This window comes from Bos indicus x Bos taurus, chromosome 27 (assembly GCF_003369695.1).
Source record: "Bos indicus x Bos taurus breed Angus x Brahman F1 hybrid chromosome 27, Bos_hybrid_MaternalHap_v2.0, whole genome shotgun sequence".
NCBI lineage: Eukaryota > Metazoa > Chordata > Mammalia > Artiodactyla > Bovidae > Bos > Bos indicus x Bos taurus.
This window is the reverse complement of record NC_040102.1, coordinates 30,224,257-30,242,210: the sequence shown is the minus strand read 5'-3', so window position 1 is coordinate 30,242,210 and position 17,954 is coordinate 30,224,257.

The following is a 17,954-nucleotide window of genomic DNA, read 5'->3' as shown; positions in this document are numbered from 1 at the left end:
TCCTCCCCTCCGAGCGGCAGCCAATGAGCCGGGCCGGGGCGGGGCGGCGGGAGGGGCGGGGGCGGCCGGCCGCGCGGCGCTGGGTGGGGCGGGCGGCGGGAGGCGCAGGTGAGTCCTGCGGCGGCTGCGCACAGCCCCCCGCCCCGCCCCAGGTTCCCGCACGCTCCGCAAAAAAACCTCGGCTCAGCGAGCTCGGACGCGGGGCCTGAGCGGGGCTCGCGGAGGTCACGCGCGCTCCAAAGATGCGAGCAGAGCCGACGGGCCTCTTAGAGGCGAACCCGGCGCAGAAAGATGTGAGCATCTCGGCAGCCTGAGTCTCCTGCTTCTTGGAAACCACTGTTCTGTTCAACTTTGAGCCCTTTCGCAGCCCTGCCTCTCTATCTTCCATTTTTTTAAATCAAATCAGGCAACACTCTTGAAGCATTAAAAAAAAAAAAAGACTCAAATACCAAGTGGGGAAAAAAATATCACTAGAATAAACCCATTATTGCAGCTAGGCGAAATATGCAAGGATGTACAGAAAGCGGTGGGGGATCATGGGTGCCCTCAGAGGATGTGATTGAGTTTTCTTTCCCCCCCCCCAATTTCCTTGTCTGCGGATCTAATCACGCTGGAATCCCCCCAACTTTTCAGAAAGCTACCTCGTTTCTGACAGCTCCTGTTTTGTTTTAATCTGGGCCCTGGCAATTGCTTTCCTCCTAAGCATCAGGGAAAGGCAGTCGTGCTGGGCCTTTGTAAGAAGAAGACTTTTCTTAAAAGTGTGGTTTGTTTTGAATAGACTGTCAAATCTTTATTTAACTGCTTTTGAAAGTACCTTGTGGTTGCCTCTTAGAGTCCCTCCTGCAGAAGGAGACATTTGAGAGACACTGCCTTGGGCCACACAGTTTCAGAGCAAAGAACACCCCAGGGGGTTTGGCCCTGAGTTCAAGGCTCTAAAGGCAAGGCATCTCACACTCTCGCAGTATCGAGCCCCCCGCCCCCAAATGGTGTCTAAACTCAGCTGGTCAGAATGTGTGTCCCCTTTTGCCTGGTGGACCCAAAAGAAAATGAAGTCTTGGTTTGAAAGAAAGACAAAGTTGTCAACGGCTCCCCACTGCCTACATTCAACATCGATACAGAACTTTTACAAAAATCCATCTCTCTGGTCAAGTTGTTACCTGCTCCCAAACACCTTTCTCAGGAGAATAAACAGTTTAAAGTGAGGTAATTGTTCTGGATGAGGTAATTGCGATAAATAGCTTTCTTCCCAGGAAAAAGAGGATGATAGGCAGAAAGACTGATTCCTTGATAAGCACGCAGGCCATCCCTCTCCAGAGTGCCACCAGACACGTGACTGTCAGCAATCACTTCCTCACGTCTTCTTGCCGTTCAATAAAAGGTTTGGGACCCGGTCAAGAAAACCAAGCTCTGGGGAATGAAGGCTTGGAAACAAAGACTGATGTGGGACTGGCCAGGGACTCGTCTGAAAATCTCTTTAGAATCTTGGTAAATGAGGGTTTTGTCCTTTTCCTCTGAGAAGGTGAATTGGGAATTAATCTACCAAATATGCTTTACCTGTCTCCTGGAAAATAGTCATTCATCCTCCAACTTTCCTTATTCTTCAAGACTATGTGACAGGTATATCACAAATGAGTATTTTCTTTAAAAAAAGAAAGAAAAAGGAATGACTGTTTCTCTGAGATAGTATTTAAGTACTATTGACTTCAAAGGGATGCAAAAGTATAATAATTTTATTTTGAAAAAAATATCTAGGAAATAGATGAGCTAATAAGGTTAACAGGTGAGATTAATAAGTCCAGTAAAATTGGGATGACAATTAAGAGAGGACAGAAACTAAGAATCTTTGAGTGCATACCTTGCTCAGTATAGGTACATTACATATGGAGATGTATATATTATGTGTTCATATATTTGTTGTATATAAATATATATTATATATTTTTGTTTTTTGTTTCAGAAAAGAACCAAACTCTGGAAGTTAGGTACTATTATCCCTGCCGGGCAGCTAGTCAAGCTGAGTAGAGAGTGATTTGCTCAAGGTCACATAACGTGACTCAGCTGGTAAAGAATTGGTCTGCAATGCAGGAGACCTAGGTTCAATCCCTGGGTTGGAAAGACCCCCTGGAGAGGGAAAAGGCTACCCACTCCAGTATTCTGGCCTGGAGAAGTCCATGGACTGTATGGACCATGAGGGTCACAGAGTCAGACAGGACTGAGTGACTTTCATTCACTCACTCACATAACCAAGTGACTGACCGTCAAGAATGAGGCAGCAGTTTGAACAATTCTAAACCCAAGATAAAGCCTGAGGTTGTGTCCAGTCTGTGGGGTTTATCAGAGATAGACCTTCCGCCTCATTTTCTTCAATACTGTTTAACTACTGGGTTGGGAGAGGTGGGGTCTTCGGTATTACGACACATCACAGACCAGGTATTCATTTTAGGTCTCGTATTAATCATGTTCTGCATCTCAATATACCCTCTGTTAATCTAACTCTGGCTGTTTTTTAAGATGCATGAATCATACTCCGTTCCATTTGGAGAACCATCCATACCCATTTGGAGAAGGACACTGAGTGGTCACTGCTTGAGATCATGGTCTCTGGCTGAGGAGCAGCGTGGAAGAACTGACCTGAGAATCAGGATGCCAGGGTGCTGGGCCCTGACACTGCCAGGGACTGACTGTGTGGCCTGAGGCAAATCAACAGCCCCTCCTCTGAGTTTCTTCATCTGTAAAATGGGGGTATTTCACTAGATAAGCTTAAGACCAACCCTATTGAAGATCCATCATTTTCAACTCTAGCATATCGTGATCTTGAATGCCCAGTACAATCAAGTTGGAAATTAAGCCACTCCTTCTGAAACTGGGACAATTATGTAGCAAATGCGTTGTGTTCTAGAGAAATTATTTTGGATCATAGCTGATCTATAAGCGTTAGCTGTAACCAAGGAATATTCATTTAAGGAAGAGGCTTAGGAAAGTGTTTTTCTCATTTTTGCTGCTTGAATTGACTATGACTAAATGGCACCCCACTCCAGTACTCTTGCCTGGAAAATCCCGTAGACAGAGGAGCCTGGTAGGCTGCAGTCCATGGGGTCGCTGAGAGTCGGACACGACTGAGCGACTTCACTTTCACTTTTCACTTTCATGCATCGGAGAAGGAAATGGCAACCCACTCCAGTGTTCTTGCCCGGGAATCCCAGGGATGGGGAAGCCTTGTGGGCTGCAGTCTATGGGGTCGCACAGAGTCGGACACAAATGAAGTGACTTAGCATAGCATAGCATAGCATAGCATTTTCTAGAAGTTGATACCTAGAAATCAAGAGGTAGAATATTTCCAGTGCCTGTTTTATTGCAGTATAATTGACATATAATGTTATGTGAGTTTCAGGTGTACAAAACAATGATTTGATATTTGTATGTATTATGAAATGATCACCACAAGTCAACATTTGTCACCTTACATAGTTTGATCTTTTTTCTTGTGATGAGAACTTTTAAGATCTACTCTCAGCAAATTTCACATAAGAAAAACAGTGTTTTTAACTACAGTCACCATGCTATACGGTACATACATCCCCAGGAATTATTTATTTTATAACTGGAAGTGTGTACCTTCTGAGCCCGTCCACCTATTTCACCTAGCCCTCACCCCCTACCTCTGGCAAACACCAATCTGTCCTCTGTATGTGTGAGTTTGGTTCATTTTGTTCGTTGTTTTTGTTTTGGATCACACATGTAAGTGAGAACATGGAGTACTTTTTCTCCTTCTGACTTACCTCACTTTGCATAATGCCCTTCAGGTCCATTCTTACTGTTTCAAGTGGTAGGATTTCCTTCTTTCTTCGCAGCCTTTTGATTATCTCTAGCCAAACTAGTCTCAAGAAATAGAAAATATTTGAGTGTAATTTGGAGGAGAAAATAGATTTTGCATGGCAAGATATGCCCTTCTGAATATAATAAATGATTTTTAAGTTGTTAATTATAACTCCTTAGGAAATCCTGTGTATTTGCCTGGAAAAAAAAAAAAAACATTTTAAATGATCTAACGCACCTATTTGGTAGAAGTGGTAAAACTCCAAAAGACGTTAAATAATGTAGAGATTCTGCAAGAGTAAGGGGTGGGACTTCCCAGGTGGTCCAGTGGTTAAGATTTCACCTCCCAATGCAGGGGATTAGGTTTGACCCCTGGTTGGAGGTTAAGATTTCACATGTCTTGTGGCCCAGAAACCAAAACATAAAGCAGAAGCAATATTGTAATAAATTCAATAAAGACTTTTAAAAAAATGGTCCACATCCAAAAAAAAAATCAATAATAATAATCTTAAATTAAAAAAAAAGAGTAAAGGAAAGAACTTGTTCCAGGAGATGGAGAGGGAAAAAGAAGCCGGGGGTGGGTGGAAAGCCATGCCTATCAACAAGTGGCTTTTCTTCTAGGAGATCCAAATCATCAGGAAAGTTATGGAGACGAGTGAATTCTTTATGAAAAAGAGCAAAGGAACTATAGTTTGGATTAGATTACTAAATACAAAACACACTCAGAAGAGAGAGGAAGGCCCTTAGATGAGGAAGCTTTCAAAAAAGTATGGAGACATTGTGGGGCCTCCCTAACAATAGAACTGGATTAGTTTAGGAGCAGGAGATGCCTATTGAAAATCTGAACAAAAGCCAGGTATCAGAAGTCAGTGAGATCAAGACCTTTGGGAATAAAACTCAGCTTTAACTGAGGAGATGGAGAAGATGGGTTTAGGAATATTGGGGGAAAACTTAGGGGGAAAAGAGCAGAAAAGAACTCTACCGCATAGTGGTACATCTTGCTTTACTTTCGGGACTGAATGGGCAGTTTTAGTTACAACCGCTGTCAGAATCTTTCATAAGGTTTCTACGGCCTTTGCAGGCTGCACACAGATCCTTTCCTAAGCATGCACCATAGAGAGGCAGTCTTCCCACATCTGTGGCTTTCCTCCTCCAGGAACCTGACTACTATTTGTCATTTCTCGACTCAAGTGTTTCTAAGCTCTGCTACTGCCGGATGTTTCTGATAAAAGCCCCTGTCTCTATTCATCATACAGTTATGATCATTAACAGGGGAAGACCTGAAATCAACAGATGAAAGAGCAACAGCTGGCGACTGCAATGGGTGAACCTGGCAGTACAATTAAATGAGATAGTCTGCAAGCAATGTTGCCATTGGGAATACTCGGTGTCAGTCATTTCCCCAGAAAGGTCTTGTTCAATCAAAGCAGCATATTTCAGAAATGCATGGGACTTACAGAGAGCAGACAGGATTTCACTCACCACTATGGGCTCACAACCTACTTATGGTTCAGAAAACTGCTGGAACAGGGGGAGAAAAGGATGCTGAGAGCTGGGGAAGCTTGAGCGCTCCACATGTGATGTTCTGTCTAAGTACAATAATCCAGGTTAACAACCTTCCCTGGTAAAGGCAATATGGGATCGTTTGTTAAGGAGACTCTCTCACACACACAAAATTAGAGAAGTCTATTTTGGATGTTGGGCTACAAGGCAGCAATAAAGTGCAGAAATCCAATACATTTGTTTAGAAAGGGCAGTGGGGCACTCAGATAAGACTCTAACTAAACACATTTTTCCTGACACCACAAGTATGCCTTCCTTGTTTTCTACTCCAGGACTTTCTTCCTGGAATCAGGCATCTAGGAGTTTGGACTGTAGCTGTTGACATGGATGAATGAAAAACTTAAAAATAATAACAAGAAACACAATTTTTGGCAGTAAAATTAATGTGTTAGCTCTTTAAGAAAGTAATAAACTGGGTGCAGAAAGACAAGATGTGTTAATTCATAAAAGATGTGGCCTCTGATGACAGTGTCACATGCAACCCCTGAGTCACCTGACCTTGGCACGGAGCATCAGAAATGTGCCAGTTTCTCAGCCCAGCACCTTGTGGTAGCTCGGGGAGAGCCTGGTATCTTTCCATGTTGGGAGGAAAGGCTATGATTCTTAACTGTCAAGTGGAAGATTCTACCAAACCTTTGTGGAGTCTGTGTTTGTGACAGGTTTTTACTGCCCAGTTTGTATCTGTGTGTTCCTTCCACAAGCTTCCATGGAGGACCATTCATTCATTCATTCATTTCTTCTTCTTGATCTATGCTGGTAGGTATATGCCTGCTGGTGAATAGAGAAAATAGGGGAAGAGACTTCCAGAGATAAAGTAAATGTATATTTCAGGTCACATGACTGCCATGTCACCTTCACTACACCACACACCTGTCTCCTGCCAACTGAAAAAAAAAAAGCAGAATCTAGAAGTCGAGAATGATGTTTTATTCAGTGGACTTGCTGAGGACTTAAGCCCAGGCAGCAGCCTCTCAAGTAGCTCGGAGGGACCGCTCTGAAGAGGTGAGTGAGGAGCCAGTATATATGGGAATTTTTGTAACAAAAACCAGGTAGCTGGAACGTTGAAAGATTACTGTTAATTAAAGAAAAAACTCAGATGTCTCAAGTCAATGAACTTAGCGCTTTTCTATATATGGGGAGATGCAGAGTCTGGGCTCATTGAAATCAATCCTTTGATGTTAGTGTTAACTATTTCGGGCCAGTGTCCTTCTCTTTTGCATCCTGAATCCCCTCAGGGTGCACTGTCAGTGACTGATGTCATGACGGCTGCGATGTCCTTTGTTTACTGAGCTGGTAGATGGCATTCTTTCTTCACACCCCAAATAGAAGACAGCTGAACCCATGAAGAGATGACTGCCCTGCAGGTTCTGGTCAAGAACAGAATCAAGAGTCCAAAAATACGACAAGCAGAGCAAACTCATATTCTAACCTCTCCATTCCCTCATTAATATTACAAGATTCAGAGCTGCTTTATTTTCCTGGAACCCAAAGTCAATTGTTGGGGAAATGTAAGGTTAGATGAACAGTTTCCGGGATCCAGCGATGAACAGAGCCAGTGGCTTTCTTTCTACACTAAAGTTGCCCGTTTTCCTGCAGAACAAGGGCTAAGGAATAGATGGATGCAATCTGTCAAAGTTGGAGACTAGAAATGTCAATAGTGCCTGTTTGTGGTACCAGGACCAAGAGAAGAAAAAGGAGTCTAGCCTCTGGGACAAATTATGATGAACAGAATGGTAGTGTATGCATTTGGGGGTGGATTATGCTATCAAAGAAGTTTCTCAAAGAGCCTTTGATCTTAAGAAGCCACTTGTACCAATGCCAATCACTAAGAAAAATATGGCTTCTCTGAGAAGTAAAATAAAAGAAATAAGCAAAATAAGGTTTCTTTTCATTTTTTTAAATTTTCTTCTCTCACTTTCTTTTTTCCTTCAGTTCCCTTGACCTCCCTTCTGGAATAAAACATCATAAATGACTACCTGTCACTAATAGAGGGATGACAACTTCTTTGGACCCTTCAAAGCACTATTTAAGTAACTGTTGCATGATTCCAATCAATGGTGTACAAAGAGAAAATGCTAGCTTAACACACAGGATCATTTCCAATTTTCAAATACAGCTTTGACTTTTCTGACCCAAATCCTACTATATACCTGCTTCCTTTTATCCATCTTTATGGGAAAAAAACTATGAATTTATAATTTGTTATATCTTAAGGCTCAGGCAGTAGATTTAAAAGCATTCATTAGTAAATGGCTGTCATGCATTCTGAAGGAGAAAAGATCTGCTTTACATGTTAAGTAGTATTTTACCGAAAATAAAATTTAAAAGAGTACCATTTGCAATTTAATTCAAGCACATATTCCACTCAACTTGTCAGGTATAAGGATGACTTCATCCCAATCCAAGTCCCAGCTTCCCTAGAAAGACAATCTAGTTCAAGAGTAGATTTTGGGGATCACTAGAGGGCCATGATCATTATTAGAGCTTTTATAAGAAACTAATCCAAACAAAACAAATGTAGAATTCCTTTGACTCTCTTGCACTCAGTCACTGACAATATATTACTCTGTTGAGAAGAGGAAGTAAATTACACACGTATGTACACATACACGCAAATGCACACACACACACTCTGGGCATCTGAGTGGTTGTACCACGTCATTTATTTATATAGATGGTCACCAACTTCCGTGGTTTGACATAATTTGTTGACTTTATGATAATGTGAAAATGAAATGCATTCTGTAGAAACTGTGCTTCAGTTTTTGAATTCTAATCTTATCTAGGGCCATTGACATGTAGTCTGATGGGCTCTGCTGACAGCCACAGCTCAGCGTTGTGATCACAACAGTGAACAATGAACACACCACCATTCTGGACCCATCAAGCAGGCTGTTTTTCACTTCGCATATAGTTGTCAACCAACACATGAGATATTCAATGCTTTACTTTAAAATAGGCTTTGTGTTAAATGATTTTGACCAACTTTAGGCCAATGGAAGTGTTCTGAGCACTTTTAAGGTAGGTCGGGCTAAGCTATGATGTTCTATGGCTATATTAAGTGCATTTTCAACTTAACAGTATTTCCATTGATGATGAGTTTATGGGACAGAACCCCATAGTAAGTTGACGAAGATCTGTATATGTGTGTGTACAAATGAACTGTTTGTGTTTTTGTATGTGTTTCATTTATATATAAATAAATGAATTAATACATATCTGTATAAATGCATCGATGCATCACATATGTGACATATGCCTACATATATGTGTGTGTATGTGTGTGTATGAATGAACTAGTTCATATACCTAGAGTGTATGTGTCGGTGTGTGTGAAACAAGAGAACTGAAATATTAGAAAATGTTCTGCAAGAATGAAGAAAAGGAAATGAGTTCTGACCAAGACCACCTGGTAATTTTATCCTTTAATCCTACTCTACTTCAGACACATAGGAATGATAAGCAACAACAACATCAACAATAAAAAAACAAAACTGAAGACAAATAGCCTGGCTCAAAGCCAAGGTAAATATCTTCATGGATCATCAACAGAACAGAACTGACAAATGGTGAGTGAAGCTAAATCCACGCACATTCTGGGCTCTCGCTCCCAAAGCAGGAAGTGGCGTGAGGGAATCCAAATAATCCAGCGCGATAGGAAATCTATGGCTTCTTGCTACATGGATAGCAGAGTTGGAGCAACTTGAAGAGACTGAGTTGGAATTTTCCTACTCAAAAGAAAAGCCCATCTAGCAAATTCAGTCAATCTAAGATGAGTCTTTAGGGAAAGATGAATTATAAAGACAAAATCTCTCATTGGGAGGTGAACCTAATATTAATATTGATATATTGGTTCATATTGGCTGAATGCCACATCTCCCAATAATTCTACAACTCAGAAGCCCTGAATGACTTTTATAAGACCTAATTTAAACTTGGTTTTAGGTACAGATAGCCACAAATCTGAAATCCAGAATGGTAATCACTGAAAAGAGATGAAGTGGGGGAGGGGAGCAGAAAAAGAATTTTCTGCCTTAAAATGATCATACTAACCAATATCCGAAAATACTTAAAAATAATATAATGCTAAAAATACATAAAAATAAAATCAACTTGAATGTTAACTTACTCTTCATGAAAAAAAAAACATCACAGGACATCAAATATCTTATTTTTTTTTATCAAATATCTTTATTTGGAAAGCTTCAAGGTATAAAAAGAAAAACTACACTTATTATAAAATCATAAAAATCATATAAAATTGAAGTTAAGCTGAAATAAATCAATATTAGTGGATAAGAGGACATAACTCTTGGAATTGAACAATGGTATTTGAAAAGTAATAAACGGTGATGACCTGGAGGAATGGGGGATGGAGGGAGGTGGGAGGGGAGGGGAGTTCAAGATGAAGGGCACATATGTGTACCTATGGTTGATTCATGTTGATGTATGGCAAAAGCCATCATAATATTGTAAGGTAATTATTCTTCAGTTAAAATAAATAAATAAATTTTTAAAAAAAGAAAAGTAATAAAACACAGGGCTCAAGCCTGACAAAGAGAAGAGACAATTGGTTAATTTAAAAATAGTATTGAAGAGACATCAGATATAGACAAAAAATGTAAGTACAATTTCAAACATGTAAGAGAAATTAAGAGACTTTGAGCCTAGATTTAAATACTCTGCTAATAAGATGTTTTAAAAAGTGACCATAAAGGAAATGGTGGGGAAATAATTTTTCAGTTGGTAAAGAATCCACCTGCAATGCTGGAGACTTTGACCCATGAATCAAACCAGGGTCTCCTGCATTGCAGGTGGATTCTTTACCAACTGAGCTATCAGGGAAGCCCTTTCAGGAGCTACAAGATGAAATTTTTCTAGGATTAAAGGTATAAATAATTATTCATCTGAATATTACACTCAAATTATTAAGTACAATACATAAAAATAAACCCACTAAGACACTATAATGATATATAAATGAATAGAATATCAAAGGTATAACAGAATGCCTGTGACTGTATTAAAATTATCAAATATTAAAAAATATTTTGTAGAAAGAAACAGATTTGTGCTGAAGACCTCAGAATAATACCATCAGATTATTACAGTGAAATAAATATAGGTGTAAAATGTAATGACTTTATAGTATAGAACATTTAAAGGAATTTCTCACACTTTAAAGATTAAGAGGCTTTATAAAGCACAGATCAGCATGTCAATATGATTAATATTTTTGGTAAATTACATGAAAATATGGAAAAGTTTACCAATGAACAAAAGAAATCAAAATAATCCATTGAAATTTTCAGATTTAAAGATAAGAGCCATTGAAAATAGGAATTTTTTGGATGGGTAATATTGTAATAGACACAGATGAAGAGATAATTGGTGATATGAAAGAGAGATCAGAAGAAAATGCCCAGAATGAAGCATAGAGAAACAAACCAACAAAAGTAAGTGGAGAAAAGAGCACAAGAATAGTTCAGAAGGGAATGAGTTTATTAAGAGCAAGTCGCTCAGTTGTGTCCGACTCTCTGCAACCCCATGGACTATACAGGCCAGTGGAATTCTCCAGGCCAGAATATATGAGTGAGTAGCTTTTCCCTTCCCCAGGGGATCTTCCAACCCAGTGATCGAACCCAGGTCTCCTGAGTTGTAGGCAGATCCTTTACCAGCTGAGCCACAAGGGAAGCCCAAGAATACTGGAGTAGGTAGCCTATCCCTTCTCCTGCGGATCTTCCCAAACCAGGAATGGAACCAGGGTCTCCTGCATTGCAGGCGGATTCTTTACCAACTTAGCTATCAGGGAAGCCCTTATTAAGAGCAAAGATGAGGAGGCACTGCAAAAGCAACAGGTCGACCTCTTGACAGATCAGGGAAAGCCAACCCCTCTCATATGTTAGTAGACAATTTTTATGTTGTTGTTCAGTCGCTAAGTCATGTCCATCTCTTTGCAACCTCACTGGCTGCAGCACAACAGGCTCCTCTGTCCTTCACTATCTCCTGAAGCTTGCTCAAACACATGTCCATCAAGTCGGTGATGCCATCCAACCATCTCATCCTCTTTTATCCCCTTCTCCCCCCACCTTCAATCTTTCCCAGCATCAGAGTCTTTTCCAATGAGTTGTCTCTTCACATCAGGTAGCCAAAGTGTTGGAGCTTCAGCTTCAGCATCCGTCCTTCCAATGAATATTCAGAGTTGGTTTCCTTCAGGATCAATTCCTTTAGGAAGGTGTCCAAGTTTTATAGCCTCAAGACAAAGAAAATTCCTGCTGGAAGGGTGGCATTAGATGATTGGTTAGGGTGCTATAGGGTGGATATTTTACCTAATATGGAGTCGGGGAATGCTGGTTTAGGCCAGGGGTACACATAGCAACAGTTGCTATGGAGCTTTGTCAGTTCTGAAGATTTTTGTCCTGTGACCTTGGTACAGGGCTCCATATCTGTGACCTTGGTAGAGGTCTCCACGCGACTCGGTATAGTGCTCCACATTAAATTCTATATTCAGTAAACATACCCTTATGAAGGTAAAGCATGTAAACATTTTCCCGCAAATAAAAGATGAGGGAATTTATCATCGGCAGATGCAAATCAATGAATGTGCTAAAGGGCAGAAGGACAGTCCTTCAGGCAGAAGGACAGTGACACCATGTGAAAAGACAAATATGAAAATAGAGGAAAAAAGCAATAAAAAGGTGACATTTTTAGGTAAATGAAAATTGATCACATCAAACAAAATCATAGTGTGTTTAAAATATGTGTACATATATAAATCTTAATAGTGGCAAGATTAATCCATATCTGTTAAAAGTGAGGAATGAGGAAAGGCATTGTGAATAAAGGAGGACAATGGGAGAATTTTTTGGCTGCAGATATTGTCCTATTTCTTGATCTGGGTGATGGTTTTATGGCTTTGTTCACTGTAATAAATCATTAACCTGTATAATTATGATCTGTTCATTTTTCTGTATGTAAGTTACACTTCATTAAAGTGATTTTTAAAACTATATCTAAATGTCATAACTGTATAACATCAAAAAACAAACAGTAGATTGGGAAATATTTTTGAAACTTATATGATTACTGTTTCTTTTTTTTTCTTTTTAAAGTTGAAATATATAGTTGATTTACAATATATAAATTGTAAATTTGTTCAATTTACAAATTGAACCCAGGTCTTTATTTTTGGTTGTTTTGGGGGGTTTTGTTGGCTTGATTAAAATGGAATCCCTATGACTCATGATTTATTTTCCTGAATTATATTCAGTATGTTGTAATAATGGGCTTCCCTGGTGGCTCGGATGGTAAGGAGTCTGCCTGCAGTGTAGAAGATCGGGGTTCAGTCCCTGGGTTGGGCAGATCCCCTGGAGAAAGGAATGGCTACTCACTCCAGTATTCTTGCCTGGAGAATTCCACAGACAGAGGAGACTGGTGATCTAAAGAGTCGGACACGACTGAGCTACATTGCAGGTGATTCCTTACCATCTGAGACACCAGGGAAGCCCGTTATTACAAGATACTGAATATAATTCAGGAAAATAAATCATGAGTCATAGGGATTCCATTTTAATCAAGCCAACAAAACCCCAAAACACAACCAAAAATAAATATGTAAACTTTGTGTGTATTGTTATGAATAGAAAAATGTGGAAATGAAGCGGGGAGAGTTAGAGAGTAGGAAGAGATTACTAATTTATTTTATGCATCTTTATATTCTTCTACTAGACAAAATGAACATTATTTCTTTAAGATTCAAATTTCAACAAAGAAAATTTAAGAAAGAAATCCCTTTCTAATTATAAAACTAACATAATTCATACACTTAAATGTACAGTATGTACCAGAGACAGAAACTTCATACCAAATAAATTCTATATGAATATAATTACAAAAGTCTAATAAAACAACTGCATGGTATATGTATATATGTGACTATATATGATATAGATATATTTACATATATATGTATAGTACATGTAAACAATGAAAAAATTGGGAAAAGATGTTTGTCTCTTTTGTGCGTGTGGTCTTTTGACCCCTGCATGACCCCTTAAGAGTGGCCTTGCGCCTGGGATATTTCAGAGAGATAAAGAGCCCCACGCCCTGTGCTGAGCACATCACCCAGTTTAGGAGCATTTAACCCGGTTCCAGATACACTCCTTTGTTCAGCTTAATGGTGTGCGTCACATGACCTTTATGCAGGCCTCATCTTTCTGTATCTCAGATTGCACAGAGGATGGGGCTAGGGTCCATTGTTTGCAAAAAAAAAGAGGAGGTGCATGCAGACCATTACCCAGTGTCAGTTTGAGGTGGGGGCCTAACACCCTCTATTGAAGCTGATGTTGCTCTGTCTGTTCTGTTGGGGGAGTAAGCCTTGTTACTCTGTAATACCTCTGTGACTCCTGTCTTTCTAGCAAGCCCAAACCATGGAGTGAGTTGACAGTGCAGAGCTGACTGAGCAACAGGGGGAAAGCTGCTTCAGGTAGAGAACGCCTCCTCCCCTGGAGGTGATAACAGCTGTCACTTGCGCGACACACACATTACAATATTTGAGTACTTGAAACCTTGCAGTCACCTCGGGAGGGGCTAAAAGGGCATCTGAGACATTTTGCATATATATTCTGACTAAAAATGATCAAACTACAAAGAGTAAGGCACTCTTGTGATTGACTATTCCAAAGCCAGAGCCAAAGTGACACAGCAAAGTGCATGTCATTCTCATTAAAACTGTGAACCAGCTAGAGTGCTGTCACTCTCAGTATTGAATGATGTTCAAGATGATTCAGCCAATGCAATACATTAAAGTTATACTGAGCCCAAAGGAGACTAGTGAACAAACATTTCTCATACGTGTATGATTCTCCTACTTAGAAGATGCCAGAACTAAATTCTAGAAATTACTAAAACCCCCCTGGAGATTTCTGCTTGTGGCATCTGAAAAACAAACAAAAAAGCTAGAAATGCTGGATAAAATATCATATACTTCTCTATAGTTCAAAGTTTCCTTCAAATTAAGGAGAAAATGCAGAGGCCAGAAATAAATCTGGAAAGATAAGCTTCCTTTGAGGCTGGGGTTGTCCTGGGGGATTTAACAAAGTCTACAGTCTATAGGATTGCATTTTAATGCTCACTCTGGGCACATGAAGCTAATCCTTGGATCTTCAGAAGGGGAGGAATTAGACATGAGACCTGTGTACAAACCAGGGACCCATAAAGTACTTCAACAAAACTGAAAATGTGAACCAGAAATATCCACTTAACAAAGAGAGGCCACAAGAAGACTCATCTGTCTTGGCCTAAGATCTAGGTTAGAAGAGTTTTTAAGAATTTTAAATGAGGCTTTTCTAAATATAGGTTTCAGGGTCAAAAATATATTACCTATGTGGTTATAGAAAGTCGAAACCATGAAATTAACTTGTGCAAGATGGGTAGTGTCTCAAGGGTATATAGCCAAGGAAAAGAATGTCCTGTTTGGAGAATAAACTTTGAACACAGGGATTTTCCTCCAGAAAATCCAGACAAATATGAGCTTACAATCTGCATGATGAATAGCAGGAAATTGGCCTCAATAAGAGTGCACCATCAGCGACTTCCTTGGTGGCCCAGTGGTTAAGAATCCACCTGCCTTTTCACCTTGCTTATAGTTTCCTTTGTTGTGCAGAAGCTTTTAATTTTAATTAGGTCCTATTTGTTTATCTTTGCTTTTATTTCCAATATTCTGGGATGTGGGTCATAGAGGATCCTGCTGTGATTTATGTCTTTTGCCTATGTTCTCCTCTAGGAGTTTTATAGTTTCCGGTCTTATGTTTAGATCTTTAATCCATTTTGAGTTTAATTTTGTATATGGTGTTAGAAAGTGTTCTAGTTTCATTCTTTTACAAGTGGTTGACCAATTTTCCCAGCACCACTTGTTAAAGAGATTGTCTTTTCTCCATTGTATATTCTATAAGCAAGGTGAAAAGACAGCCTTCAGAATGGGATAAAATAATAGCAAATGAAGCAACTGACAAAAAATTAATCTCAAAAATATACAAGTAACTCCTGCCGCTCAACTCCAGAAAAATAAATGACCCAATCAAAAAATGGGCCAAAGAACTAAACAGACATTTCTCCAAAGAAGATATACAGATGGCTAACAAACACATGAAAAGATGCTCAACATCACTCATTATCAGAGAAATGCAAATCAAAACTACAATGAGGTACCATTTCACACCAGTCAAAGTGGCTGCTATCCAAAAGTCTATAAGCAATAAATGCTGGAGAGGGTGTGGAGAAAAGGGAACCTTCTTACACTGTTGGTGGGAATGCAAACTAGTACAGCCACCATGGAGAACAGTGTGGAGATTCCTTAAAAAACTGGAAATAGAACTGCCTTATGATCCAGCAATCCCACTGCTGGGCATACATACCAAGGAAACCAGAATTGAAAGAGACACACGTACCCTAATGTTCATCACAGCACTGTTCATAATAGCCAGGACATGGAAGCAACCTAGATGTCCATCAGCAGACGAATGGATAAGAAAGATGTGGTACATATGCACAGTGGAGTATTACTCAGCCATTAAAAAGAATACATTTGAATCAGTTCTAGTGAGGTAGATGAAACTAGAGCCTATTATACAGAGTGAAGTAAGCCAGAAAGAAGAACACCAATATAGTATACTAACGCATATATATGGAATTTAGAAAGATGGTAATGATAACTGTATGCAAGACAGCAAAAGAAACACAGATGTATAGAACAGTCTTTTGGACTCTGTGGGAGAGGGCAAGGGTGGGATGATTTGGGAGAATGGCATTGAAACATGTATATTATCATATGTGAAACGAGTTGCCAGTCCAGGTTCAATGCATGATACAGAGTGCTCAGGGCTGGTGCACTGGGATGACCCAGAGGCATGTTACAGGGAGGGAGGTGGGAGGGGGGTTCAGGATGAGGAGCACGTGTACACCCGTGGTGGATTCATGTTGATGTATGGCAAAACCAATACAATACTGTAAAGTAATTAGCCTCCAATTAAAATAAATAAATTTATACTAGGAAAAAAAATGCAGGGGACATGGGTTTGATCTCTGGTCTGGGAAGATTCCGCATGTCATGGGGGAGCTAAGGCCATGCGCCACAACTATTGAAGCCTGAGCGCCCTAGAGCCCACGCTTCACAGCAAGAGAAGCCACCACAATGAGAAACCCGAGCACCGCAACTAGAGAGTAGCAGCTACTCACTGCAACTAAAGAAAGAACTGATGCAGCCAAAAATTGAAAAATAAAATAAAAATTTAAAAAAGGAGCACATCACCAGAATCAACAAGCTAAAGAATCATGTTCCTAAGGAATTCACATATCACAATTTTTTAGATAAAATTGAAACAAGCCTCTTTTTATAGTATCTAGTGAAGCAAAATAATTGAAAACATGAGCAATGACCAAAACATCATACAAAAAGACATGGAAAAGAGACAAAATAGATCACTTGCCTTAGGAGGGTTGCAGGATATTCTCTTTCAAGGGGTGTGTCATTGTCTTCTCCACATGACTACAATCCAGTGCAAAATTAGTAGATAGGAGTTGCCCCTCACGTGTTTGTGATTGACGTTGCTGTTGACTGTTGAGTCGCTTCAGTCGTGTCCGACTCTGTGTGACCCCACAGATGGCAACCCACCAGGCTCCCCCGTCCCTGGGATTCTCCAGGCAAGAACACTGGAGTGGGTTGCCATTTCCTTCTCCAATGCATGAAAGTGAAAAGTGAAAGTGAAGTCGCTCAGTCATGTCCCACTCTTAGCGACCCCATGGATTGCAGCCCATCAGGCTCCTCTGTCCATGGGATTTTCCAGGCAAGAGTACTGGAGTGGGGTGCCATTGCCTTCTCCTGTGGTTGACATAGATGCCCCCAAAGGAACAGAAGACAGGGCAGAATATATGAAACCAAAAATGAATAACATTAAGAAGCAAAAGAGAAGAAAATCCACAGAGAAATTGTTTTATCTAACTGAACTTCAGTGTGCTGTAGAATACAACAGCTGGTTCAGACTCTTCCAAAGTTGATAAAGAAGACAAACATCAGCCTGTGAATTGAGTGTCAGTGAATCCTACCCCCCCCCCAAAAAAAAAAAAAAAAAAACTTAAAACTGGATAAAAAGAGCCACTTCAGGCTCTGAATTGGGAGAAAGTGAGACAAACCAAGGAGATAAAATGCGAAGAGCTGCGGCAGAACAGTGGGAGTTGGGGCCCACTGGCCTCAATACACTCTTATCTCACCCAGTTTGACTGGTGAGAACTGTAGGTTTGCCAGCCTCAGACTGGCCCCAAATCCTAGCAGATTTGCTTCTAGTGGGAGACTCACATGGGCAGGAGTGACATCGTGTAGCTCTGTCAGCTGTAAACGGCAAACTCAATAGGAAATGAATGGGAAACACCTGCAAGCGTGCTACTCCAGGACTGAGGGCCCCGTGTGGCAAGCAGGCAGCCAGGCAGAAATTAATGGGAGATTCTGCAAAGGTGAGCGCTCCAGAAGAGCTGAAGGAGGTTCCTTGCATATACCTGACTGACTGGGAATTACATACAAC